The sequence below is a fragment of the Nerophis ophidion genome, linkage group LG03 (assembly GCF_033978795.1).
Source record: "Nerophis ophidion isolate RoL-2023_Sa linkage group LG03, RoL_Noph_v1.0, whole genome shotgun sequence".
NCBI lineage: Eukaryota > Metazoa > Chordata > Actinopteri > Syngnathiformes > Syngnathidae > Nerophis > Nerophis ophidion.
In genome coordinates, this window is record NC_084613.1 from 44,180,000 (window position 1) to 44,207,557 (window position 27,558).

At 39.9% G+C, this 27,558-nt stretch overlaps 1 long non-coding RNA gene across 2 annotated transcripts; it reads left to right on the forward strand.

The window, feature by feature from the left end:
- The first annotated feature begins 837 nt into the window (after window positions 1–837).
- LOC133548764 (uncharacterized) lies at window positions 838–2,858 on the forward strand. 2 transcript variants are annotated; one of them, XR_009805946.1, is made up of 7 exons: window positions 839–974; window positions 1,122–1,140; window positions 1,314–1,413; window positions 1,621–1,851; window positions 1,956–2,168; window positions 2,249–2,376; window positions 2,483–2,858. It is a non-coding gene; the product is annotated as an uncharacterized LOC133548764 (long non-coding RNA). The 2 variants fall into 2 exon arrangements; XR_009805947.1 differs by having other exon boundaries at window positions 838–974; window positions 1,122–1,413.
- The last annotated feature ends 24,700 nt before the right edge of the window (window positions 2,859–27,558 follow it).

Sequence of the window (27,558 nt, forward strand, 5' to 3'; positions counted from 1 at the left end):
AGCTCTATTTGAAATTATATATAGGAGTACCAAGTCATTAGGTTTTTCTAATGATCATGTTTGTTATATTTTTGTATACAGTATTTCTTTTGACTGGGCCTTTCAACTTCGGCTGTATGTTTCGCTTCAAAATAACTGATTTGAAACTCATTTTAAAAATATATCAAATGATCTGTTGGTTTCTGCTTTTTTTCTGTTCCCTAGCATTTGCCAAATTCGGTGTCCCAGCTGTAACAGAAGGTGTCAAAGTTGTTGACAGTTCAGGGACTGAAATAGATGATGATGTTTTTGAGGAAATTGTGAAAGATCCATCCACTGGGATACTAACCATCAAATACAAAGCAGGTTTGTTACCGCTTTAAATTTGTAAGCTATATTAACATTTTTATTCCAATAGTGAGAAGAGGTAAATCTTTATTCATAATCAAGCTAAGTAGCTTTTGTTTTCAAAGCAAACCGATATTCTCCATTAGATTATGAGCAAATTGTGTCCAACATGTCTTCTTTCTCCTTTTTGCGATGGTGGTTAGAATCTGTCTCCATGGTAACCTCACCAAATTCCCAATCATCCGTTTGTTCATTGGACTCAGATACTATCATCCTTGAAGACACTCCTACCAGAAAGCGTCAGAGGCTGGACTCTGAAGCTATGCAAGTAAGACTTCATACAGGCTCTAATGCTTTCTATTGAACAAGGTTTAAAATGGTTCGAACAATGATCTTAAATTCCATCGTATGAGGGCTATGTTTAAGTTATGTCCAGATTTTAACATTGTATTGTACTAAATATAGATTTCTTAAATTGTTTTATATTTTTGTTTGATATTTTTATTTCAGCTGGTGAAATCCATTCTTACCAAGAAATCGGGTGGAGAATGTATAATAAATGAATACAACCGAACTAAGTCCTTGACAGAACAGAGCAGAAGAAAATTGGTGAATATACTGGCAGCTGAGATGACGGAGAAGAATGGGTAAGTTGTTTATTGGTTTTGATTGGCACATGTGTTCTTATTTAGGTTTCAGAGTAATTTTAAAACTAGAGTAAATAATAAACATTTCACTACATCTTATAAAACTTGTGTATAACGAATAAACTTGAATGTGATTTTTTTTTTAAGAACATCTCCGTCAAGACAGGTGAAGGAAATGTATGCACAAGGAATTGTGAACTTGTTCCCCAACCTCAGAGACCCATTTTCCAAAAATGGCTATGTGAATTACACACTCTTAATTGTTGTTATTGTCTTTATTTTGAGTCGTGCCAAAGTATGTTGTGACTAATAGTGCCTATTTTTGCAATTCTTTCAAAGGAACATTTTTATGATAGCAACAGTGGTACTGGGTATTTGGCCTGGAGAATTAAAACTATTTAGAGATGCAGTGCTAAAGAAAGGCGATCATCATTTGGAGGTAATCCTATATTATTTTTGAAAAATGTATTGAATAGAATAGTCATATGAGCACTTATTGGTTTTGTTGCATTTGTTGCAATGCTTTTCAGCCAATAGCCAAATATTTTTTCATAAAAGTTGGGTACCATTCAGCTGACAAAGTGTTTTGAACTGTATGTGATTGTCATGAGTCGTATGTCCCCATATTGTTTAACTTTGGTGGAAGGACCATCCGATGAAGACAAGTTGAGAGGACCAACTGTTGGACGAGTTACCCAATTCATTCCAGAGATTGTCATGTCTGAAAATGAGTGCAAGGAAGCCATGTCACTGATGAAACATTGGGCTGGCGTGGACATGGTCATCAAAAAGATGAAGCTGACATTTGCCCATCGGCAAAACATGGTCAAGCAACATTCTATCTTATTTTCCTAATTTTGAAGACATCAAAGACTTGGTAATTATCTCAACATTTTCTGTATTAATGTTGTACAACTATTGCACATTTTAACTGTCGTTTACTGTGTAATTTTAAAATTGGTACCTAACTTCCCACCACAGGTTGAACAGGATTTTGTTCTAATGTTTGTAGAGGATTAATTAGGCAAGTTTCTGGAGAAGTGGCCAACCACATTCAAAAAGAAGATCATCCAACAATGCAGAAAGCTTCCCTCCGTCTTTGAGCTTGAGGAACTCCTGATGGCAGCTGACCCTCCTGAGTTAAAGTTAAAGTACCAATGACTGAGGATGGGGCTGAAGTAAACGTTGACTTTGGTAAAATGTTTGTAAGGATACATTCACTTAAATGAGGAAGTATGTTCAAAATTTAGGCTATCAAACTTGTTCTGTTTCAGGTTGGGACAGTGACCTCTCATGGATTTTGCTGCTCTTACACTTGATCCCACCAACTGCTCTAGGTCGGAAGAGGCCAGGAAATGTTTCTGCATCCCAGGCTGAGAAGCATCTTGTGGTCTTCAAGAATGTTTGTATTGTTTTCTAATGAAGGATATTTAGTTTACAATAATTAATGTAATCATTTCTATTATATAACCACAATCATGTCGATTATTTTATTCTTCTCTCCATAGATTGGAACAAGCATCCAAGAACATCTTGACACCATTACTACCATCACTCAACCCTATCTCCTGGTTGAGGATGAATAAAATCCACCAGTTCTTCATAATTCTCGACAAGAATGTCATACCTTGCAGGTCACACTCCTCTCTTGGTGCTTTTGATGAACTGTTTAAAGCACACTTTGTGTTTGCGACATCATACCACACCATGCTCCACAACATGTACACATTCATGCCTTACTCCAAACCATTTGATGTTCACATGGCGTATGGAACATTGTGTTCCACATTGTATGTTGTCCCATATTGCCATTTTATGCAGACCTAAGGTCACCCTTTCTGTATTCTGTCCCTAAAGTTGATTATCCTGCCTGACAAAAAATAAAGGTTACTAAACGTATTATTAATGTGTTTCGCACTCACTTGCTATTTACACGACAAAGTTGGTGAGACTTAATTTGACACTGCACAAGAGTAAATCAAGTAGAATGTGCACCATTTTTTTTGTTTTTTTTCAGAAATAGTGTGTGGTTTTATAATCACTGCAATGTTAGCACATTTTTACTGTTTACTAAACATGTTTTTCTTCACTGCAAGGGAGTGAATAATCATCATATTAGTGTATTATCAAACCTTATCAGAGTTGTATTTCAACACCAAAGCAGTGTTAATGAGCAAATACATTTAACTTGGTGTACAATTATCACCACAGAAGAGTTAATTTATCAACACTACTCAAGAGTAATAGGTTGAACAACACTCCACAGTGTTACAATTTTGACTCTATTTAGTGTTCATTTAACTCTATAAATTTAACACTATGGAAAGGGTAAATTTAACACCAACTAAGGTTAGGACCAAATAGACGTTTGAATAGTGTTAAATTTAATTCTTTAAGTGTTTATTTTACACTGTAGAATTTACTGTGTGTCTAACCTTCTGTCTTTTTAGCATGAGCATCTCTTTTCTCACAGCCATGTGCATAACTGTGTCAGTTTGTATGTACTTTTCAGACGTGTTAAATGAAGATGCAATATAGCATCCGCAAAACAGTTTCAGCCTTGATAAATCACACTGCGTGTGCTGAGTAGTTTTAGTTGCATCTTCTCCTCCGACTATTATGGGCGTTCTGATGATCAGTATGTCTTCTGATTATTCATTCTGCTCAGTTAAAGGGGTCATATTATGACTATTTTATACCTTTAGAACACCTTCTTGTGAGCCAAATCAGTGGTTCTCAACCTTTTTTTCAGTGATGTACCCCCTGTGAACATTTTTTTAATTCAAGTAGCCCCTAATCAGAGCAAAGCATTTTTGGTTGAAAAAAAAAGAGATAAAGAAGTAAAATACAGCACTGATACAGTTTCTGATTTTTTAAATTGTATAACAATGCTAAATATTGCTCTTTTGAAGTGGTCTTTCTTGAACTATTTGGAGAAAAAGATATAAAAATGACTAAAAACTTGTTGAAAAATAAACAAGTGATTCAATTATAAATAAACATTTCTACACATAGAAGTAATCATCGACTTAAAGTGCCCTCTTTGGGGATTGTAATAGAGATCCATCTGGATTCATGAACTTAATTCTAAACATTTGTTCATAAAAAAAAAAACCTTTAACATCAATATTTATGGAACATGTCCACAAAAAAATCTAGCTGTCAACACCGAATATTGCATTGTTGTATTTATTTTCACAGTTTATGAACTTACATTTATATTTTGTTGAAGTATTATTCAATAAATATATTTATAAAGGATTTTTGAATTGTTGCTATTTTTAGAATATTTAAAAAAAATCTCACGTACCCGTTGGCATAACCTCAAGTACCTCCAGAGGTACGCGTACCCCCATTTGAGAACCACTTAGCTAAATAACATGTAATGATTGTTCGTTCGTCAACATTTTGCATATATTTTTGCTTTACAGACCATTTTCAAGCTGTTTACAGACCATAACCATATCTTTAGGATGCGCCGTTTTGTGGGCGGTCTAATGTACGTGGCTCCACTTCGCTCTTTTATAGCGAGTCTACTGACAGATTTAAGTTGGAGCTTTACACAGAGGATTTTAGCATGCATGTGCATGTATGAGCCAGTCTGCTCCACAACAAGAGGACAGTAAAAATGGAGCTTATTGACTACAGCGTCGGACTACTCTCTGAGTAAAACTTTACCATCCACGGACAAGATAGGGCAAAAAACCTCACATAAGAGCAAATTCCAAACAGCTCGTTTGGGCGGAAACAGAACGAAAGGCAAGTTTATTTAATAAATATTTCTGCAATGCCTTTACAGTTTGGTTTCATTTTTTGGGGGAATATGGAGATCCCAAATACACATACAAACCCCGTTTCCATATGAGTTGGGAAATTGTGTTAGATGTAAATATAAACGGAATACAATGATTTGCAAGTCCTTTTCAACACATATTCAATTGAATGCACTACAAAGACAAGAAATTTGATGTCCAAAGTCATAAACTTTATTATTTTTTTTGCAAATAATAATTAACTTACAATTTCATGGCTGCAACACGTGCCAAGGTAGTTGGGAAAGGACATGTTCACCACTGTGTTACATCACCTTTTCTTTTAACAACACTCAATAAACGTTTGGGATTTAGGAAACTAATTGTTGAAACTTTGAAAGTGGAATTCTTTACCATTCTTGCTTGATGTACAGCTTAAGTTGTTCAACAGTCCGGGGTCTTGTTGTCGTATTTTACGCTTCATATTGCGCCACACATTTTCGATGGGAGACATGTCAGGACTGCAGGCGGGCCAGGAAAGTACCCGCACTCTTTTACTATGAAGCCACACTATTGTAACATGTGGCTTGGCATTGTTTGCTGAAATAAGCAGGGATGTCCATGATAACGTTGCTTGGATGACAACATATGTTGCTCCAAAACCTGTATGGACCATTCAGCATTAATGATGCCTTCACAGATGTGTAAGTTACCCATGCCTTGGGCACTAATACACCCCCATACCATCACAGATGCTGGCTTTTGAACTTTGCGCCTACAACAATCCGGATGGGTATTTTCCTCTTTGTTCCAGAGGACACCATGTCCACAGTTTCCAAATATAATTTGAAATGTGGACTCGTCAGACCACAGAACACTTTTCCAGTTTGCATCAGTTCAGTTTAGATGAGCTCGGGCCCAGCGAAGCCGGCGGCGTTCCTCGGTGTTGTTGATAAATGGCTTTCACTTTGCATAGTAGTTTTAACTTGCACTTACAGATGTAGCGACCCACTGTAGTTACTGATAGTGGTTTTCTGAAGTGTTCCTGAGCCCATGTGGTGATATCCTTTACACACTGATGTCGTTTTTTTGATGCAGTACCGCCTGAGGGATCAAAGGTCCGTAATATAATCGCTTACGTGCAGTGATTTCTCCAGATTCTCTGAAGCTTTTGATAATTTTACGGACCGTAGATGGTAAAATCACTAAATTATTTGCAATACCTCGTTGAGAAATGTTGTTCTAAAACTTTTCGACAATTTGCTTACAAATTGGTGACCCTCGCCCCATCCTTGTTTGTGAATTAGTTAGCATTTCATGGAAGCTACTTTTCTACCCAATTATGGCACCCACCTGTTCCCAATTAGCCTGCACATCTGTGGGATGTTCCAAAAAAGTGTTTGATAAGAACTCCTAAACTTTATCAGTATTTATTCACACCTTTCCCAACTTCTTTGTCACGTGTTACTGGCATCAAATTCTAAAGTTATGATTATTTGCCCAAAAAAAATGTTTATCAGTTTGAACATCATATATGTTGTCTTTGTAGCATATTCAACTGATTACGGGTTGAAAAGGATTTGCAAATCATTTTATTCCGTTTATATTTACATCTAACACATTTTCCCAACTCATATGGAAACGGGGTTTGTACATCAAGTTAGAAAAGATGGTTTTGCATAATAGGGCCCCTTTAAGAGACACAATCCTCTGTGCACAAGTTTGGCAGATTACCTTTGCTTGTTCTACCAAGTTTGCATGTGTTTTAGGGCACACAAACCTTTATTAGATCAGGCCCAATGTTGGTTGTAGAGAAAATTCAAACCCTTTATTTATTGGATGAAAACTATTGAAAAATCAAAGATCCTCTCTGTATAACAAGAGTGCTGTTTTATTACGACCTACTGCAAAAGTGTTGGTCATAGATGTTGTATAGGACACGAGTGCTTTGCTATTTTGAAAAATCTACTGCAAAATCACCAGATACTCTTTAATATAGGGGGATCTTGGTAGTTCACTGTAAAAACACTGGTCAATAAAATCCATATGGTAGGAATCATTTACAGTTTTTAGTAATCCACTACTGCAACACATTCTGTATCTGACACTACTGCTCTGTTGTTTTTTAAGACTATATGAGGGAGTTTTCTGCATTTTTTAGGAATCTGTTGCAAAAATCTGTGAATGGAACATGTTTGTTTTTGCAGCCATGTCATGGGGATAGTGTGGTGCCAAAAATCAAGCCCACACAAGGAAAACCCCGAAATAGGAAAGCAGAAGCTTTTTTGAATGTAGTTTGTTTTCATGTTGCTGTGTGTATTACCTTTTTGTGTATCGACATTAAGATGAAACTGTATCAAGGGTTCAGTCTACACATGTATATGCATGAGATCATATAGTCTGCATAAAAGTGATAATAAAAATAGTACTATGCTGATAAAAGGTTCACACACACATAGCCTGAGGTTAACTGAGGTCAGCGCTGTCTTTTCTGACCTGCAGGGGGCGTGAAGGTATATGGAGGTCAAACCCTACCAGCATGCTCCATCTGAAAAGGGTGTTGACTCTGTGCACATTACCACCGACTCGTGGCACTGCATAGTCACACGGGATAATTGGGCTGCTTTGCCCCAGCGGGAAACGTGAAACTCACAGTTTTTTCAAGGATATACAGGAGTCTTCTGGTGACGACCCAGTGCATTGAGAACCTCCACCAGCACATTCTATGCTCTTTTGCTACTTATTATTCTTTCCTAAAGGGTTACACATCATGCTGAAGAGCATGTGGGCCACATTTTTACCAAGTTCACTGCAGTTCTATCGGTATGTAGGTGGCATGACTGGCCACAGTTAAATAGTGTGACATTATAGCACAAAGACAGTCTAACCCAGGGGTGTCAAACGTACGGCCCGAGGGCTGGATCAGGCCCACGAACAGGTTTTATCCGGCCCGCGGGATGAGTTTGCTAAGTATAAAAATTACCCTGAAACTTTTGAAAGAAAGAAAATAAAAGAAACAGCAGTTCTAAATGTGTCCACTGGATGTCGCAAAAGCAATTATTTCTTATCTATGTAGATAATGCTACATATTTACAAAATAAACCACATGATGTTAGTACATCATTCGAGAAAAATGATCAAACCACACAAATAACATACTGTAATTTGATTTTGATGTCATTTTTTCATCTTGATAATTTCAAAATGAACACCAATGAGTTGACTGATGAACATTATCACATAATGTATTCAGGAAATATAAATAACGACATATAAAGATGGAATACTATTAACCGCAAATATATAAGTGTAAAAAACACAACATTATGATTTGCACATTTTCAACATGTGCTTGTTTTTATTGTGAAACAAAGAAGACAATCTAAAGTTATTTTTAAGTTATCGTGCCGCGATTTTACCATTCGGCCCACTTGGGATTATATTTTTCTCCATGTGGCCTCCGATCTAAAAATGAGTTTGACACCCCTGGTCTAACCTGACTCAGTGTTGTGAACTTCTGCATTGTAATACGCTGCATACTTTTTTAAATGTCATATTTTTCTGATCTTTTCTCTGTTTGCCAATCAACACTCAGACAGAGCTGTGTGACTAGATGCACCATTTAAGAACCATACGCTAAAATGTATACCTCAATGAAAGAATGCTGAATTGTGCTGTTGTTTACATGGGAACAGGATGACATAATGGTTGAAATACTGTAAGTTTACAATGGTTTACTCCAAATGCTCTTAACATTATTATTCCAATTTATATACAGCTTGATGTTGCCAATACTGATTCTTTTTGGAAATAATCCATACGCTACCAACATGAGTTGTCAAAAGACACACCATGTCACTTATTTTATGCAAAAATCTATGCTTAACATTTACTAATCATTTATGTAGATATACAACGATACTTAGACACTTAGTCAACTGGTAAATTTTTTCTTTGCTAGGCTTATGTTGTTTACTAACTCCTCATATTTTCCTAACACCTACAGTACCGTGTATTTATAGTTTTTATATATTTTGATGTTGAGAAGATAGACACAGGTTGTTGCATATGGTGGAAGGAAAATTACTTCCTGTTAATGCGATTTTGTCAGGACATTAAAAACAATATATATACTGTATATATATTTCTGTGACAGTCTCTCGCTGTCGTGCAGGTTCCAAAGACCACCAAGGACTGACATTACTGCGAGCAGGTTTGACTTTATTTTTCAATAAAGTTGCGTCTTCCGTTGGGTCGCTTTTCAGCCTTCCGTGTGCCTGCTCGCTCTTTCGCTTGCTTTTCAGCATTCCGTGTCGGTGTTTACCTTTGGCTCTCCGTCTCTTGCGCTCAGCGTCCGCTTCTGCCTTTCCAACTCTTTCTGCCCCGTTGTCCTCTGCTGTTGCCCTTTTACACATTGCAAGGAGATTAGATGATTGTGCCTAGGTGGGTGATCCACGCACCTGATCTTGTTTACGGCGTCGATCCCGGCGCGCCCCGCACTGCCGCAGGCCCGCCGGCCACGGCTCCTTGCCGCCATCTTGGAGTGGGCCCTGGCGTGCCCTGCCTCGCTGTCGGTCTGTCGGCCACGCCTCCCCACAATTTCTTATCAACATCAACTGAAATATGATAACAGTACATTATTAATTCATGGGAATCTCAGGGCATTCACTCGATCGCAACTGGGCTGTTTGGTCTGTCCCAGAAGACATTTCGCCTGTCATCCAACCGAGTAGGCCTAATCAGTTCAAACTCATAGACTTAGAAATAGCTCGGTTGGTAGAGTGGCCGTGCCATCAACTTGAGAGTTGCAGGTTCGATTCCCGGTTGTGCCATCCTAGTTACTGCCGTGGTGTCCTTGGGCAAGACACTTTACCCACCTGCTCCCAGTGCCACCCACACTGGTTTAAATGTAACTTAGATATTGGGTGTCACTATGTAAAGCGCTTTGAGTCACTTGAGAAAAGCGCTGTATAAATATAATTCACTAAATATATATATATATATATATATATATATTAAACCGTGACACAGCAGCATACCATCTCCTTACACTTATGAGCGGGCGATAAAAAAAAACCATTCATGTTTTTTCCTGGACTCTGTAAGTGAATGCTAATTTTAAAGATATTTTCTTTTTTTCTCACTTAGTACGCAACTGTAGTGGTATCACATTCCATTATGAGTTTCCTCATAAGTCTTGGTAGAATTCTCTACTGTACAACTGCATAGGTTTCCCTGTACTGTGTGAGTACAATATTAGACATGGCTGACAGCTGCAAACTCTCTACTGTACTTCTTGGCCACTGCAGAAATCTAAGCAAAGCCCATCAACTACTTTCTTCCCCCTGTCTGAGCTTTTTTTCCGCTTAAACAAGAGGCCGGTTGTGCAGGATGTAGTGGGGATCAAGGAGGGATCTAAAGCTTAGTGCGAGCGCTGCATTCATAGTGCATGTGGCTGGTGAACATATGCTTGAGGTCTTTATTGGTATTCTAAAGGAGATTGGAGGGCCAATCAATTAGAGCTGTGTGTTCGTAGAGACTGTTTTAGATATCCACATGACTTTGTGGCTGTGCACACACGCACCAAGATTATAATTGACTTCAATGGCCAATGTGTGACATGTATGTCTTATTGGTATTTTTGTGGTGTTTTCTGAAATTCGGTTGTTCTAGGGCAGGGGTAGGGAACCTAAGGCTCTAGAGCCAGATGTGGCTCTTTTGATGACTGCATCTGGCTCTCAGATCAATCTTAGCTGGCATTGTTTAACACGATATGTCAGTGCTTTTCAACCTTTTTTGAGGCAAAACACTTTTTTTTCATTGAAAAAATTCTGAGGCGCACCACCAGCAGAAAACATAAACATTTTTTAACTCAGTAGCCGATATTAACAAAAAAAAATGTTCTCGCAATAGCTCTTGTCTCTATGTAGGTCAGGGGTGCCCATTACGTCGATCGCAAGCTACCAGTTAACCGCGGGGGGTGTGTCAGTCGATCTCCAGCTAGGCTTTTAAAAAAAATAGACATAAAAATTAGTGATCATCAATCTTCATCAAGACGTCACTTAAATGACATTCACGGTACCGGAGGGTCTTGTGAGATGACGCTGGCTGCTGCAAGATCATTATTATGAAAATATGACCGAGAGGAAGGCGAGAAACACTTTTTATTTCAACAGACTCTCGCGCCATACCTTCCGTCAAAACTCTGTAGGCCAACTGCACATTTCCTATCTTCACAATAAAAGCCCTGCTTCATGCTGCCTGCGCTAACTAAATACAGAGTCTCGGAAAACTGGCGTGCACAAGCGATCCCTCAGAAGGCTGGCGTGCACATCACTTGTGCACGCCAGCCGAGACTCTTATTTTGTTAGCGCAGGCAGCATGAAGCAGGGCTTTTATTGTGAAGATAGGAAATGTGCAGTCGGCCTTTAGAGGTTTGACGGAAGGGACGGCGCGAAAGTTTGTTGAAATAAAAAGTGTTTCTCGCCTTCCTCTCTGTCATTTTTTTCATAATAATGAACTGGCAGCAGCCAGCATCATCTCAGAAGACCCTCGGGTGCCGTGAATGTCAATCAAGCAAGCTACGGAATTTGCCGCCAATGTTTTTCTTGTAAAGTGTATGGAAGCTGGATGAATTAGATGCCAAAAACCAACCACTTTCATGTGGTATTGTACAGAAAGGACAACTTTTTTTCTCCTCCATTTGAAAATGTGGGCGTTATCATCATTATTGTCTGATTCCAATCAATGCAAGTCATCAGAATCAGGTAATACACCAACTTACATTCTTGTCTTTGTGAAAGAAAGACATCTATATGTGTTACACATGCTTGTATTATCATTAAACACATTTAACTTGTTTACAAAAATGTCTCTTTCATAAATAAATAAATATAAATGATATATATATAAATGAGGTAGATCCCCTCGAGTTGGTCAATTGAAAAGTAGCTCGCCTGCAGAAAAAGTGTGGGTACCCCTGATGTAGGTGTACTGTCAAGCCGTAACTTATTTTGAGTTTTTTCAGTGTTTTCCTGTGTGACTTGCGCTCCTATTTTGGTGGCTTTTTTTCTTTTGTTGGTATTTTCCTGTAGCAGTTTCATGTCTTCCTTGAATGCTATTCATCACACCTGCTTTGTTTTTACAATCAAGACTATTTAAGTTGTTCGGACGCACTCTTTCTTTGTGTGGACATTGTTGATTGTCATGCCATATACAGTACGGATGTACTTTGTGGACGCTGTCTGCTCCGCACACTGTAAGTCTTTGCTGTCGTCCAGCATTCTGTCTTTGTTTACTTTGCAGCCAGTTCAGTTTTAGTTTTGTTTTGCTTCAACGCCTTTTCTTAGCGGCACTTGCCTTTTGTTTATTTTTAGTTTAAGTGTTGGATACCTTTTTACCTACATGCTGCCTCCCGCATATTGTGATCATGACATACCATGTTCCCGGCATCTACAAAAGCAATTAGCTACCTGCTGGCACCTACTGATATGGAAGAGTATTAAATACTTACTCTGCCGAGCTCTAGACTAGTGGTCCCCAACCACCGGGCCGCGGACCAGTACCGGGCTGCGGACCGGTACCGGGCTGCGGACCGGTACCGGGCCGTGGCCCAATTGGTCCCGGGCCGCAGAAGAATTTTTGATTAATTTTTATAAAAAAACCCAAAACAAAACAAAAAAAAAAATTTTTTTTTCAAATTGTTTTATTAAATAAACATAAAAAACACAATATACACTCACAATTAGTCCACCAACCACAAACACATCCCTTTTTCATGATAAAAACGTCCCTTTTTCATGACAAAGAAAAAAAAAAAAAAAAAGGATTCCCTTTTTTTTTGCTTGGTGCTATGTATAAACCAGGGGTCTCAGACACGCGGCCTGCAATTAAATATGAAGGTTTGATGTTAGTGCGGCCAGTGAGTTTTATATGAATGTTCCTTATTAGCATCACGCATACAATTCCTCCTGAATTTGTCCGGGAGACTCATGGGTTACAGAGTGACTATTTCCTCGGACGTCTCCTGAGTAAAACCCAATCTAAAAAAATAAGGGCATGCTATGATGGCACCGTCTTTAATGCCCTCCACAACTTGCACAAACAGCTTACCAGTCAGGTCCCGTGTTGTATGTGGCTTTTGCAGACGCACACATGCGACTGCAAGGCATTCTTGTTCAACAGCCATACAGGTCACATTGAGGGTGCCAGTTTAAACAACTTTAACACTGTTACAAATATGCACCACACTGTGAACCCACCACCAACCCCCCACACCCCCTTCCTGCGTCGGTTGAGGTGGGCGGGGTTTGGTGGTAGCGGGGTGTATCATGTAGCCTGGAAGAGTCAGGGTTGCATGGGATTTTGGGTATTTGTTATGTTATGTTTATGTTGTGTTACAGTGTGGATGTTTTCCCGTAATGTGTTTGTCATTCTTCTTTGGTGTGGGTTCATATTAGTAAGAGTGTTAAAGTTGTTTATATCACAACCCTCAGTGTAACCTGGATGACTGTTGAACAAGTATGCCATGCAATCGCTTGAGGATTGTAAAAGAAGTTTCACACAATACGTGACCGGCCGGCACGCACAAAGCATTGTGTAACAGCGGCTACAACTACAAGTATTAGAAGATGTTATGGGTATTGCCATCACGGCCCGCGCTCAATGTTACTGTCCGAGTGAAAATCGCAGTATGAAAACCTCAGACCATTTTAGGGAAAGGCACTAAGGTCAGAAATCTCCCGGTAAATTCGGGAAGGTATTCAAGTTTACAGCTGAGCCACACCAGAGTGATCAAAGAGCCGCATGCGGCTCTGGAGCCGCGGGTTGCCGACCCCTGTTCTAGGGGGTTCTAGTCAAGTTCACTGCTTGTCTTCTTGAATTTCCCTTGTAATCAAAACTGTATCCATCTCATTTATCTATAATGGTAAGTGTTGTCAGCAAGACAAGGGAAGGGAGTAAAGGTTTGTCCAACACCTTTGACTGTGGTTAGGAGCACATGGCTGTACTGCTGATTATTCAACACATTCCTCTAATCCCAGCCCTTGTGGTAGGAACCTGTGAAAGAGTCTGGTCTTTGTGCCGGAGGGGCTAATCGTGTTTTGGAAACGCCGATCAAGGCTAATCTTCTGGCCTGCCTCTAATGTGGAGCCGCTGATATCCTCTGCTGCGATAAATTAAGCTACTTATTAATCTAATTATGGTGCGTTCATCCCTACAAACTTTCATGTGACTTGGAAAGCCCCATTCAACGCAAATTCCTGGCCCACTTCCCCTACCTTCCAAACCCAAATCTTGAGACTGACTCTTTGCTCATTGACTTCATCCATCTTGGCCAGTCCAATTAGGAGCCCTCAGCATCTTGATCTTAATGAGTTTCTCGGCTCCAGTCGGCCTTTCCACCAAGAATCAGCCCCAGCCACCCCTAACCTCATAATGTCCAATGATCTTGGTTATTTTCTTACTACATATTTGATTCTTCATCGTCCGTCTACATTTTTCACCTTCTGCCTCTCAACCTTCTCAATATTTTAGACTGAATTGAACTTCTCAATGCCCTTATTCCCTCAAAGTTGAGTTAAAGCCTTTCATTGAGCTGCCTGGTGCTTTTTAACCCTCTGTTGCCTGTTGAGCATTGCTCAGCTTTTAGCTGATGTTCCTCCTGCTGTGGTATTGCAGCTTGCAAAGGCTCTCCTAGAGTTGGAAAGCTTGCATTGCTTGGAAGTGAGAGCAGGATGACAGGACCCTTGCCTCCGTGGACAGTGACCCCGAAGGGAGATGAAAGGAGTTCTCGTTTGCACTTTAGCAGCTCAAACTGGGCTGCAGTCATCCGTGAAGGCCTGCTGATGGATCAACCTCCTCTGTCCTCCTTTCTTTTTTTACTTTCTTCTGCCCCTCTCCCCTTCTTTGTATTCTTTCGTTCCAATCAGATGGGAATGTCCGTAAACCCTCGTGTTTGGACTTTCTGCCCCTCCTTAAGTCTTTTTTAGATTCTCAGAGATCTGAGAGGAATGTCATCTTTGTTTTTTTGGCTGTGACAGATGGGTTTATTGGAAACCAGACTAACTAATCTAGAATTTGTCGTAAAAAATATTCAGCTGGTCACTTACAAGCCATTCCAAGACCTTGGTCAATACAGGTAATTTAGACTTTGGCCTATAACTATTGGTATTTGATCAGTCACCACTATACTTCAGTAAAGGAGTAACACATGATGATCTCTAAATGCTTAATATTATCCCAGTTTCTATAGTCAGGTTGAACATGTGTGTCAGAGGTCCTGCAATACGTCCTGAAGCATTTCTTTTTTTAAAGGATCCAACCAATCGGGGCTGCAGGGATATCGTATACCTCCTCTATAGTCACACATGCAAGATTAAAATAAAATATTTAATTTTCCCTGGACAGTGGCCTAGTGGTTAGAGGGCCCGCCCTGAGATCGGTACGTTGTGAGTTCAAACCCCGGCCGAGTCATACCAAAGACTATAAAATGTTGAGTGCTTGGCACTCAGCATCAACGGTTGGAATTGGGGGTTAAATCACCAAAAATGATTACCGGGCGCGGCACTGCTGCTGTCCACTGCTCCCCTCACCTCCCAGGGGGTGGAACTTTAACTTTGACTTTAACAGTGAGTAACTGAATATAATAAATGTGTTAATAGAGTATTGTTTTAAATAACATAGTATAACAGGTTTTCCTAAATGTTTGTAGCACAGGACCATCAATTATAAAGGGTTTACTACCGGGGCCTCAAATAAATCAAGTCTTACAATAACACAAACATACGGATACTATACAAAGAAATGCTTACATAATGGTTAACCATGTGTCAGTTCTCTACACAACATATACAGTTCTCCCTATGCCTGGGTAAGTTTTCTCTGGATAATCTGACATTCCAAAAACATTCATGGTATAGTAATTGTAGACACAAATTTACAAGCGCCAAGCGTTTCGTAACAGCGCCAGAAGATTCCTGATGGTTCTCCTTTCCAGTCGGAACCCAAGAGGCAAGGCAGATCTTTTTGCGAAGAAACAATAGTCTTTTTTTAAGATCTACAAACCCATAGTTCACAAAAAAGTACATTTCATGAGGACGAAGCTCCACCCCTCGACCACACCTGGGCAATTATTTGCCTCGGGTGTCATGATCTAGCCGCATTGCCAGGGTACTTTTTTGTTGCAGGGCTTGGTTTCTGGGTCATGGCCAGAGCCACATCCGCACACAACTGGTACTCATTTCCTCTTGACTACTTAGGCTCCCCAGTCCATTCACTCAGCGCCAGTAGATTCCTGATGGTTCTCCCTTCCAGCTGTGTATATCTCCTCTGCTTTGGCTTCACTGATGTGTCTCTGACCTGGCGCTGCCTTGTACTTTCAACTAATTCCACTCCACACCTTTTGAGTACATTTTCTGTTTGTTTCACATCTTTTGTGTGCATCCTTAGTTATTTTTCCACACTCCTTTTTGAGTGGTATTTTTCTTGATATTTTTATTGTTTTTGCTTTGCGTTGGGGTCCTACTCCGACCAAGCCGATTGTGTCATCGGGGTACACATTGAGAGAAAAAAATGTGTCTCGGGGGCCGATGTGTATGTGTGAATTAAAAATAGGGGTGTAACGATTCAATTTAACTATGATTCAATTCCATATTTATGGTTGTCGATACGATTTAGGGTTAATGTAATCTTTTTTCAGGATGATACGATACAAAACAATTCAGTGAGTTGAAATTGATTTAGTAACTTTATAGCGAAAAAAAATAAAAATAAAACAGTGTGACTGTGAAATAAATAAATACAGAATACTGGACAATGCTTGTGACGTTTCCTATCTTATTGTTATTTATTGTAAAGGAATTAGGTATACAGTAAATGAATTGTGGATACAAACAAGCAAGTAAAAACATTTAATACCCAATGCATTCATATCTTATTTGAATAAAATGCAACCAACACGGGCTTCACGGTGGTAGAGGGGTTACTGCGTCTGCCTCACAATTCGAAGGTCCTGCAGTCCTGGGTTCAATCCCAGGCTCGGGATCTTTCTGTGTGGAGTTTGCATGTTCCTCCCCGTGAATGCGTGGGTTCCCTCCGGGTACTCCTGCTTCCTCCCACTTCCAAAAACATGCACCTGGGGATAGGTTGATTGGCAACACTAAAATGTCTCTTGTGTGTGAATGTGAGTGTGAATGTTGTCTGTCTATCTGTGTTGGCCCTGCAATAAGGTGGCGACTTGTCCAGGGTGTACGCCGCCTTCCGCCCGATTGTAGCTGAGATAGGCGCCAGCGCCCCCCGGGACCCCAAAAGGGAATAAGTGGTAGAAAATGGATGGATGGATGCTACCAACACTTTCGGTTGAATTAACAAGAGGAAACACTTTTGCTCTCATTTTAAACATTGAAGCAATTTTCAATAAAAGTAGAGTTATCAACAATTTAAGAGTATATTTATCTGTGAAATAAAGTTCCATGAGTCCGCCATACTGTATATTTTCGGTGCTCTGTTGATGGTGTTGGCCCGTCACTCGCTTTGTTTTGATGATGCCCCAGACGGTAAAATAGAATGAACTTAAAATATCTTTATTTATTTAAAGTGGTAATCATCATATAAAGTCTACTGTTCTTAAATCCAAATGTTTTCTTTTCTAATATCGATTAAAACGATCAATTTCCTTTTAAAACTATAATGGATCGATACCTATCTCTTGGAAGGCAAACTTGCCAAGTAAAGATCAATATTGTTGAAATTTAGGAATATAAATCGATACATCGATGTATCTTTCAATCGTGACATCCCTAATAAAAAAATATATATTAGGGCTGTCAAAGTAAAAACAATAAGGCGTTAACTATAAGTTCATTTAACAACATTTTTTTTAACGCGCATACGCCTTGACTGCTTTTTGACACTCGGCCCATTTCGTTGTGTGGTGATGTGTAATGGCGTCCAGTTAGCAAGCATAAATGCACAAAGAAAGTGGTGCATTAAAGAAGTCTCAGGTCCAAAGCCATGCCAAGTCAAGACAAGACAATTTTATCTTTAATCGCCATGAGACAACATCATTGGAACAACCACTGCTGGCACATTTTGCTGCTTGCAGATAAGAGAGCTTCACAGCTGTGTTTACAATACAGTTAAGTCCATTATTACCATAAACTGTAGATTGTTAATGTTACTGTTTAAGTACGATGGAATAAAAGCTCAGCTGAAAAAAAGACTTCCGTTAAAATAAGTCAAGTCTTTTCTCATACCGATCACACACTTCCGGCTTCAAAATAATAGTGCTACCCTTCACATCCGGTCTAACCAACTAAACAATGAAAAATCGTCTATCATGCTTTGTCAAAGATATTTTGTAATGTTATTCTGTGATATTTGTACTTAAATAAATGCTTTCTGGCAGATTGATATAAAGTGTATCGTAGTAGCGGCAGCGATATTATGGCGGTAGACTGTCTTTGAACAACTCATTTATTTATGTTCACAAATAGCACTGTTGAAGTAAATAAGCAGAAGCCCGACACACACACGATGGCTCCATCTTCGAACACATGATTTCTCTGGTCTCCTTATTCGCTCCCAGTAAGACTTGGTTTATTACTGCAGGCATGCCTGCTACTGCTCTCTGCAGCCCACATCGGGTAATTACAGTTCACTACACATGCCCTTGCGCGCCCGGTTTCACACCGTTGTCTGGGCCGGGCTTGTAGGAGGTTGTCCCTGGGTGGCGTGGGTACGCGGCCGGACCTGTGGGGCTTGGGGGTTCGGCTAGTTCTCAGTGGGCAGTGGATGCCGGGACTTCATTGCTGTCCCTCCGACATGTGTATGGATTTGTTGTCATATAGATATTTGTGCGTATGTGCATGTGCGCGCGTGTGTGTGTGTGTGTGCGTGTATGCGCGTGTGTGTGTGTGTATGTGTGTGTGTGTGTGTGTGTGTGCGTATGGACAGATGTAAATGTGTGTATGTACGTATATGGGTGTGCATGTATGGTTACAAGTATGTGTGTGTTCATAGATGTGTATATGTATGTGCGTATGTGCATGTGTGGGTATGTATGTATGTGTGTATGTTTGTGCATATATATGTATATGTGTGTATCTATGTGTATATGTATGTATATATGTATGTGTATTTATATATATATCAAGCTATATAATATGTATGTCGGTATGTGTATGTATGAATATGGGTATATGCGCGTGTGTATGTATATATGCAGATATATATAGGTGTATAGGTATATGTGTGTGTATGTATATATGTATGTATATATATGTATATATGTGTATGTATATTTCTGGGGATACGCTCTGGGCATGCTGGTCAATCAGGGTCGGCGCCTCAGGCTACTGCATCCGGGCTGCATGTCTGGGGCCCCTGGGTCCCGCCGTCCATCCCTTCCGGGTGTCCGTCTTGGTTGGGGCCGGCTGGGTCTAGTCCCCTCATCCATTGTGGTAGCTTGGTGCTGCAGGGTATTCCAAGTTGCTGCAAGTCGGCCAGCTGCTGGGGTAGTGATGTTGTGTGTCAGCATGTCTGTGATCTTATTTTAATTTTTTGTTTTTTTTGTGTACATACGTATGTGGAGGTATGTGTGTATATGTATGTATATATGTTTGTGTATGTATATATCTGTATGTGTGCATGTATGTATATGTATGTGTGTATATTTGTGTATGTATGTGTGTATGTAGGTATGTATGTATGTGTATGTATATATGTATGTATATATGTGTAAACGTATGTATGTGTATGTATATACAGTGTATGTATGTATGTGTGTGTGTATATATGAATGTGTATGTGTGTGTATGCATGTGTATGTGTGTATGTATGTGTATATATACATGTATGTATTGCATAGATGCATGTATGATTGTGTATGTGTGTGTGTATGTATGTGTGTATATATGTATGTATGTGTATGTATATGTATGTATGTATGTGTATGTATGTGTGTATATGTATGTATATATATGTGTGTATATATATATATATATATATATATATATATTAGGGGTGGGCAAATTAATGCGTTAATTACGAGTTAACTCATCAATCTATTAAGGCCGACAATTATTTTATCGCACGTTTGCGTATGTTGTTTACATGCTTTTATTTTGTTAATGACTTTTCTTAACATGATGGCGTCGCCCGGCGTCGAGGGGCTCCTGGTAAAGATGGAACATTTGGCAAAAATACCGGACAATTCTCCAAATTTCATGGCTGGCTTACAGCGTGGTCACTCCGGGATCACTTACGGCCGCCAGACAATTCTGGATGTGGATAGATCGGGCCGTTTTGGACTGAATGACGCGTGCTTGCTAGACCGGCTAGCTAGCATGGGAATACTTCGCTGGCTACATCCAGGGGCCTGTGAAGCAGCGGACTATATGTGTTGTCTGTCTATTTATGAATAATGCAGACGAGGAGTGTTGGCTGAGTTCTTAACGTTTGCTTTCAGAGCGTGCATATCACAACATACAAGATGCCGTCATGGCAACACACAACCTATACCGAGCTGCCGCGCATGCTCGTCACTCCTGTTGCATGCTGGGTAGGGTAGTTATTTTGTTCCCTGCCTCATAACATCACAATATAGTACCATGTATATGATGCGTTCAGTTTATCAAAACACCAAGCAAACAATCGGAAAATTCCCATCATATCAATTCCTAGATATGGTCATAATTATTTTAAGTGCACTACGCAGAATAAACACAACATTATTAATATTGCTAGTAAGGATAATTTGATCAAAAATTCCCTAGAACAGCCCACTACCTATAATATAGGTTTTTTAAACATAAGATCCCTGATAAAAAATGTTTTTCCTGCTGTTACCTCAGAAATTGCCTGTTCGGATGTTATGATTGTGGCTCAGAGATTTGTATGTAGATTATATTTATTTTCCATAACAAACAGGATAACTTAAATACCCTGGCAGTGGCAATAAGCTTAAATGTTTGTATTTACATTTTTGAGTTGATTTTCATAAAATATGCTATTTAACTGCTACTGTTTAACAAGGACTGATTTGAATTGTGTTTGCACAACAAATGTTTTGGCACTTTTGTTCATGTGGGAGAATATTCCAATAAAGGTGCACTACACACTACTTTTGAATTCATTATTGGGCTTTGCGTATACAATGCAGTTAATCGCGATTAATCAGAGAAAAAGTTAGATTAACTTCAATTACAATTTTTAATCGTCGCCCAGCCCTAATATATATATATATATATATATATATATATATATATATATATATATATATATATATATATATATATATATATATATATATATATATATAATTTAAATTTTTGTTTTGTTTTATTTTTTTTTCCTTTTCTCCCCCTCCCTCAGGGGGGAACTTCAACAGGGCAGTTGCTGCTTGTTCCATCTCCATCGTTGGGGTCCCTGTGGGTGGGGTGGGTGGTCCCCGCGGCCCTGCGTTGGGTGGTCCTGTGGCGGCCGGCTCGGGTGGGGTTGCCTGGTGTTAGCCGCGCCGTGCTCCCCGGGAGTGGGGTCGGGGGCTCCCGGGGAATGGTGGGCCCGGGGCGATCGTCCCGTCCGACTGCGGGGAGTCTCTGGGTTCCCTCGGGCGGGGCGTCCCGTCTTTCTGCCTGTGTGGGGGGTTCTCTCTCGCTGGCTTGGGGTCTGGCCGTCCACTGCTTCTCTCGTGCCCTGTCCTATGCCGGGCGCGTCTGTCTGTGGCCTGCTGCTGGCTCTTTCGGGCGGCGTGGTGGGCCGGGTTCTGGGGCTCCCGCCGTTGGCCGGCCTGGCTGCGTGGTGCCGGTGATCCCTGGTTCCCTGGGCGCCACACCTGCTGTTTGGGTTGGGCTCTCTGGGCGGCTGGGTCCGCATTCTGGCTTCCGCGCACACTGGGAGTCAGATATATTGTACATACAAACACACATATACTCACACACACACACCGTTATTCATACATACAAACGTACATACATAGGTACCTACGCTCCCACATACATACACAAATACATTACATACCTACATACTCCAAGTCCGTCCATCTACACGCACATTCACGGTACACATATACATATACTGTACATATACATTCACTGTACAAACAAACATACATATACTGTACATAGACATTTAGTGTACAAACATTCATATACACATTCTGTTCATATACAAGTACATATACATACATACACTCATGCACATAATCACGTTAAATCAAACATATATCAACGTTGTTGCCCTAGGGTAAACTGGGTAACACATGGCATATTGACAAAGCTTAACCCATTGTTACTAAAACAATCTACAAGATTAATATAGGTTGCCTCTCTCTCTTCCCTTTCATCTTTAGGTATTCCTTTTTTTTATTATTTCATTTATTTTATTTTTTTTTAATTATCTTTCTAGCTATCATTATGTATACGTATTGTTGCATTTGAACAACTGTATTGTTGGTAATAGAGGTAAACCAGTGGCGCTCACCTCTCATCTAATGAAGACATTGGAGCGGCTCTTTCTCAGCTTCCTCAAACCACAGGTGCAACATGCCCAGGACAGCCTGCAGTTTGCGTACCAGGCAGGCGTTTGTGTCTAGGATGCTATCCTTTACCTGCTGCATCGAGCCCACTCACACCTGGATAAGGGAAATGGCACTGTGAGGATCCTGTTCCTGGACTTCTCGAGTGCCTTTAATACCATACAGCCCCGCCTCCTTCAGGACAAGCTCTACAAAATGCGAGTGGACCCCTGCCTGGTTGCCTGGATTTCGAACTACCTCACCGACAGGCCACAGTACGTCAGACTGAAGGACATCACGTCTGACACTGTGATCAGCAGCACCGGAGCACCGCAGGGAACGGTGCTGGCCCCTCTTCTCTTCACCCTGTACACCGCTGACTTTTGCTACAACTCAGAGCTGTGTCACATCCAGAAGTACGCGGATGACACAGCCATCGTCGGGTGCATCAGGGACGGCAGAGAGGAGGAGTTTCGGAATCTGGTGAGGGACTTTGTTGTCTGGTGCCACACGAACCTCTTGCAGCTCAATCCATCAAAGACCAAGGAGCTGGTCATTGACTTTGGGAGGTCGAGTCCACGGTCACAACCTATTGTGATCGAGGGAGTTGAGGTACAGACCGTGGACTCATTCAAGTACCTCGGGGTTTGGATGGACAATAAGCTGGACTGGACTGTTAACACGGACCATCAGTACAAGAAAGGACAGAGCAGGCTGTACTTCCTCAGGAGACTGCACTCCTTCAACATCTGCAAAAAACTCCTGTGGATGTACTACCAGTCTGTGGTTGCCAGTGTTCTGTTCTACATGGTAGTGTGCTGGGGGGGCAGTACATCTAAGAAGGACAGCTCCAGACTTGAGAAACTGATCAGGCGGGCCGGTTCTACAATCGGAATGAAACTGGACACACTGGTGACGGTGGCAGAGAAGAGGACTGTTGACAAACTAGTGAGCATCCTGGATGATGCCAGTCACATACTGCATAGCGTTATCAGTAGCCAGAGGAGCCTGTTCAGTGCTAGACTGCTTCATCCCAAGTGCAGGACTAATAGACTCAAAAACTCCTTTGTCCCACACGCCATTAGACTTTACAACTCCTCTCTGGGGCGGAGGGAGGGGGGTACTAGGATGACAGGGGATGCAAAACAATAACAGTGCAATACGTTTTCATAACATGGTCACTACTGCTTACTTTGTCTTGTTATATTCTTATTTTACTGTTATATTTTTATTCCCATTATTGCTTTTTAGTTTTTATTCTTATTGTAATATTTCTCTATTTTGTTTCCATTTAAACCCCCATTATTTACTTTTTACTTTTATTTAAATTGATCTCAACTCTGTACACTGCTGCTGGAATTTTTATTTTCCTGAAGGAACTCTCCTGAAGGAATCAATAAAGTACTATCTATCTATCTAAACTAATGGTTTTGCTCATGATCAATAGCGCTTTTTCTATTGGTATGTGTATCGCTCCAGTTTTAGTGTAAAAATGCTTATTGTCATTACTATATTATTATTTATTTCGCTAACTGCTTATTTGCTATCACTTTTACAATCATATTTGTACATATTGTATGTGCTGGTGTTGTTCTATTGTTGTTGTTGTTATTGTTGTATTTGCTGTTCTTGTTTTTGTCTCTCTGTCTAATCCCCCTCTTATCCCAACAATTTCCCCCTCTGTCTTCTATTTTGTTTTTCTCTTTCTATCCCCTCCTGCTCCGGCCCGGCTGCACCAAATGATAATAAAAATACATTTAATAAAGTCAAATTCAAATAAGGCAACAGGAGAAGTATCCTACACTTCTTTTTTGTAAAGTAAATCTGAACAGCAGATATGGGCATCCATCCATCCATCCATTTCCTACCGCTTATTCCCTTTCGGGGTCTCGGGGGTATATGATTTGCCTGAGAAGCTGGACAGGACAAAAAAAAAAAAAAAACAGTTCATTACACATTATTAGCATCATTATGGTATAGTATTTTCTAACCTGTCCTCTTTTGTTGTGCTGTTTAAAGAACATAATGTTTAAATACATTTCATTAAAGCAATTTAATTGTCCAGTCATAGTGATACAACTTTAAAGTTATCTGTCTAGTGTACACTTACTAATGATGAAAAATAAAATGAATCTATATTTTGCGATTCATTCTGAGTTAATTATGGACAAATTGCAATTAATCGCAAATAAATACAAAACCCCAAACCAGTGAAATTGGCATGTTGTGTAATTTGTAAATAAAAACAGAATACAATGATTTGCAAATGCTTTTCTACTTACATTCAATTGCAGTACCGCCTGAGGTATCGAAGGTCCGTAATACCATCTCTTAAGGGCATTGATTTCTCCAGATTCTCGAACCTTTTGATGAAATTACAGATTGTAGATGGTGAAATCCCTAAATTCCTTGCGATAGCTCATTGAGAAATGTTGTTCTTAAACTGTTCGTCAATTTGTTCGGTTGCAGAATGGCCTGTTACCTGCTCGGATATTGATGGGATGTCATATCATCAAGCTATTCTCAGAGAATTGTAGCAAGCCAGACTACAAGCTAAACGGCAAAAGTAGCTTGCTACATTAAAGCTACATCATATAAATATATAACTTAATGTACAACTTTACAACAAATAAAATACACCATTCTCAGTTTGATTGTTTATTAAAATAAACACTAGCTAGAAATATGCCCTTTGCCTGACTTTTTAAAATGTATTTTAAATTGGGTACCATGTACAAAATGAGGGATAAACAGAGTAAACAAATTAAATAAAAAGGCAGTGACAAAATAATAATGATAAATAAACACCATAATATATACTCTAATGGAGACTTTTTAGCATGGAATTAATTACTGTTTTAACAGAAGCCACAGTGGCAAAATGACAACAACCTGGCCAAAGGAACAAAATATGTGTCTCACAAAAGAGACTTTAAAGTGTATGCAATTTTTTGGAATTTTGCCTATCATTCACAATCATTATGAAAGACATGGCTAAGGATGGATTTTTTTTTAATGCATTGTAACTTGTTAATAACGTCACTTCACTTCACTTCCAGTTTATTTCGAACATGCATACGATACAATGTCATGCATAACATATTTCCAGTTGTTTCATTACAGCACGTCCGAAAAGGAGTAGGAAGAAAAAGAGCTTTTTTAATCCTATCCCTTTTTATACCATAGCAGTTTTATCCCATTTATTTGTTCTCTGTTTGCAACATATCAGTGAATACATAAATAATAAATAAGTAAATATACCATAATAAGCAAAACATAGTCAGTTTACAGCGGAGCCAACGGGAGGTCCTCTATTCCGCCCCAAAAAACAAATACATAACCATTCAAACAGCACCAACAATACTCCATTTACTTTTCGTGACTTGAAAAAATAATATCAATTCGTGATATTGTTATTATAAGCGCTAATGCAGATAAACTATTTATAGAAGCAACTTGATCACCAGTTTATGCTGCTATATTTACATCATGTAATGGTCAGATGTTTTCTCGCTTCCCTGCTCCTTGGAAGTTTATTGTGGATCATAAATCATGCATCTCACCTGGTTAAAAGACAGCTGAAGGAAATTCCAATAAGTTGGTACATTTTGATGGCCAAGTTAAACCCTGTAATGGTGAGAATGACACAAAAAGACGCCTGGCTCCACCTCCCTTCTCTTGGCGAGGATTATGAGTCATTCTTCATCTAAACGAGAATATAACAAGACTCTATCAGTCGGCATCCTAATAACAGCAGACATTGTACAGTAAGTGATGTTTTATCATGTTTTTTGGCTCTCATGAAGTCTGCAGCGAGCAGTGATCAATGATGTTGTTGAAGAAAAAAATAAAACGTGATGCTTTCTTGAAATTTATTGCGCCGCGTATACCTAAAATTATCAAAATATGTAAATATTACATGTGCCTATTACTATATTACATATACAATGTGTATAAAACCTTAACAGAAGTGTTTAAATGTTTTTTAAGGGTTTTATGGGCAGAAAAGAGCGCCTCCCTTAGGCTCCATTGCAAGCTGACTGTCATGATCCGCTGCCCGGATCATGTCTTTTTCTGGTTTTGGTTCCGTTTTGTATCACATCTTGTTTGTGTTTGTCTACCTTAGTTCCTGGTGGCACTTACTGTTTGTTCCGTTTCCATAGTCACGCATTAGTGTCACCTGCCTCTTGTTTTTTATGTGCACCTGCCTCATGATCACCTGCCTTTTCTGTTGATTCACTCTGCATCCTAGTTTCTGTTCCGTGCAACAGGTGACGACGCTGTTTCCCAATTGTGGTAAAGAACTGTTTCTTGTACTTGCTAGCTTCCGGGCTACGTATGCTTCTTTTGTTTGATCCCTAGCTCACATGCTAGCGCTTCTAGTTCTTTTTAGCTCCCATGCTAGTTCTTTTTGTTTTGCCTTTAGTGCCTTGAGCAAGTTTTTTTGTTCCTAGTCTGTTTTTAGTCTGTTTTATAAATAAATCGTCATTTCTTACCTTCACGCTGTGTCCAATCCGACTGCATCCTTGAGAGAACGAACCCGCACCACGATGCCAGCTAACCGTCATACTGACTTGTAATCGCATTTATTTAATATAGGGTTAGTGCATCTGCCTCACAATACGAAGGTCCTGCAGTCCTGGGATCAAATCCAGGCTCGGGATCTTTCTGTGTGGAGTTTGCATGTTCTCCCCGTGAATGCGTGGGTTCCCTCCGGGTACTCCGGCTTCCTCCCACCTCCAAAGACATGCACCTGGGGATAGGTTGATTGGCAACACTAAATTGGCCCTAGTGTGTGAATGTGAGTGTGAGTGCTGTCTGTCTATCTGTGTTGGCCCTGTGATGAGGTGGCGACTTGTCCAGGGTGTACCCCGCCTTCCGCCCGATTGTAGCTGAGATAGGCGCCAGCGCCCCCCGCAACCCCGAAAGGGAATAAGCGGTAGAAAATGGATGGATGGATGGATAAAAAAAAATACATCCATCGTCATGTCTTTCATAATGATTGTGACAGATAAGTAAAATTCCCAAAAAAGGCCGCTTCCCCTGGAACAAACTCCATCATTACATGAATAAATAAATTCATTAAACTGAAAGAAACCATATTTTCCTGACTGTGAAACAAAGTCAAACAAAATGTGATTCCTCCCCAACACCTACATTTTTATATAAGTAACAATGTAAATGTAACTGAGAGTGTACATATGGAACCCAATGTCCCCAATAAGGGAGATATTACTATTAACTGTCATTTAGCAGGGGACACCCTACAACTCCCACTAAATGTTGCAGGGGACACTCTACAACTCCCACTAAATGTTGC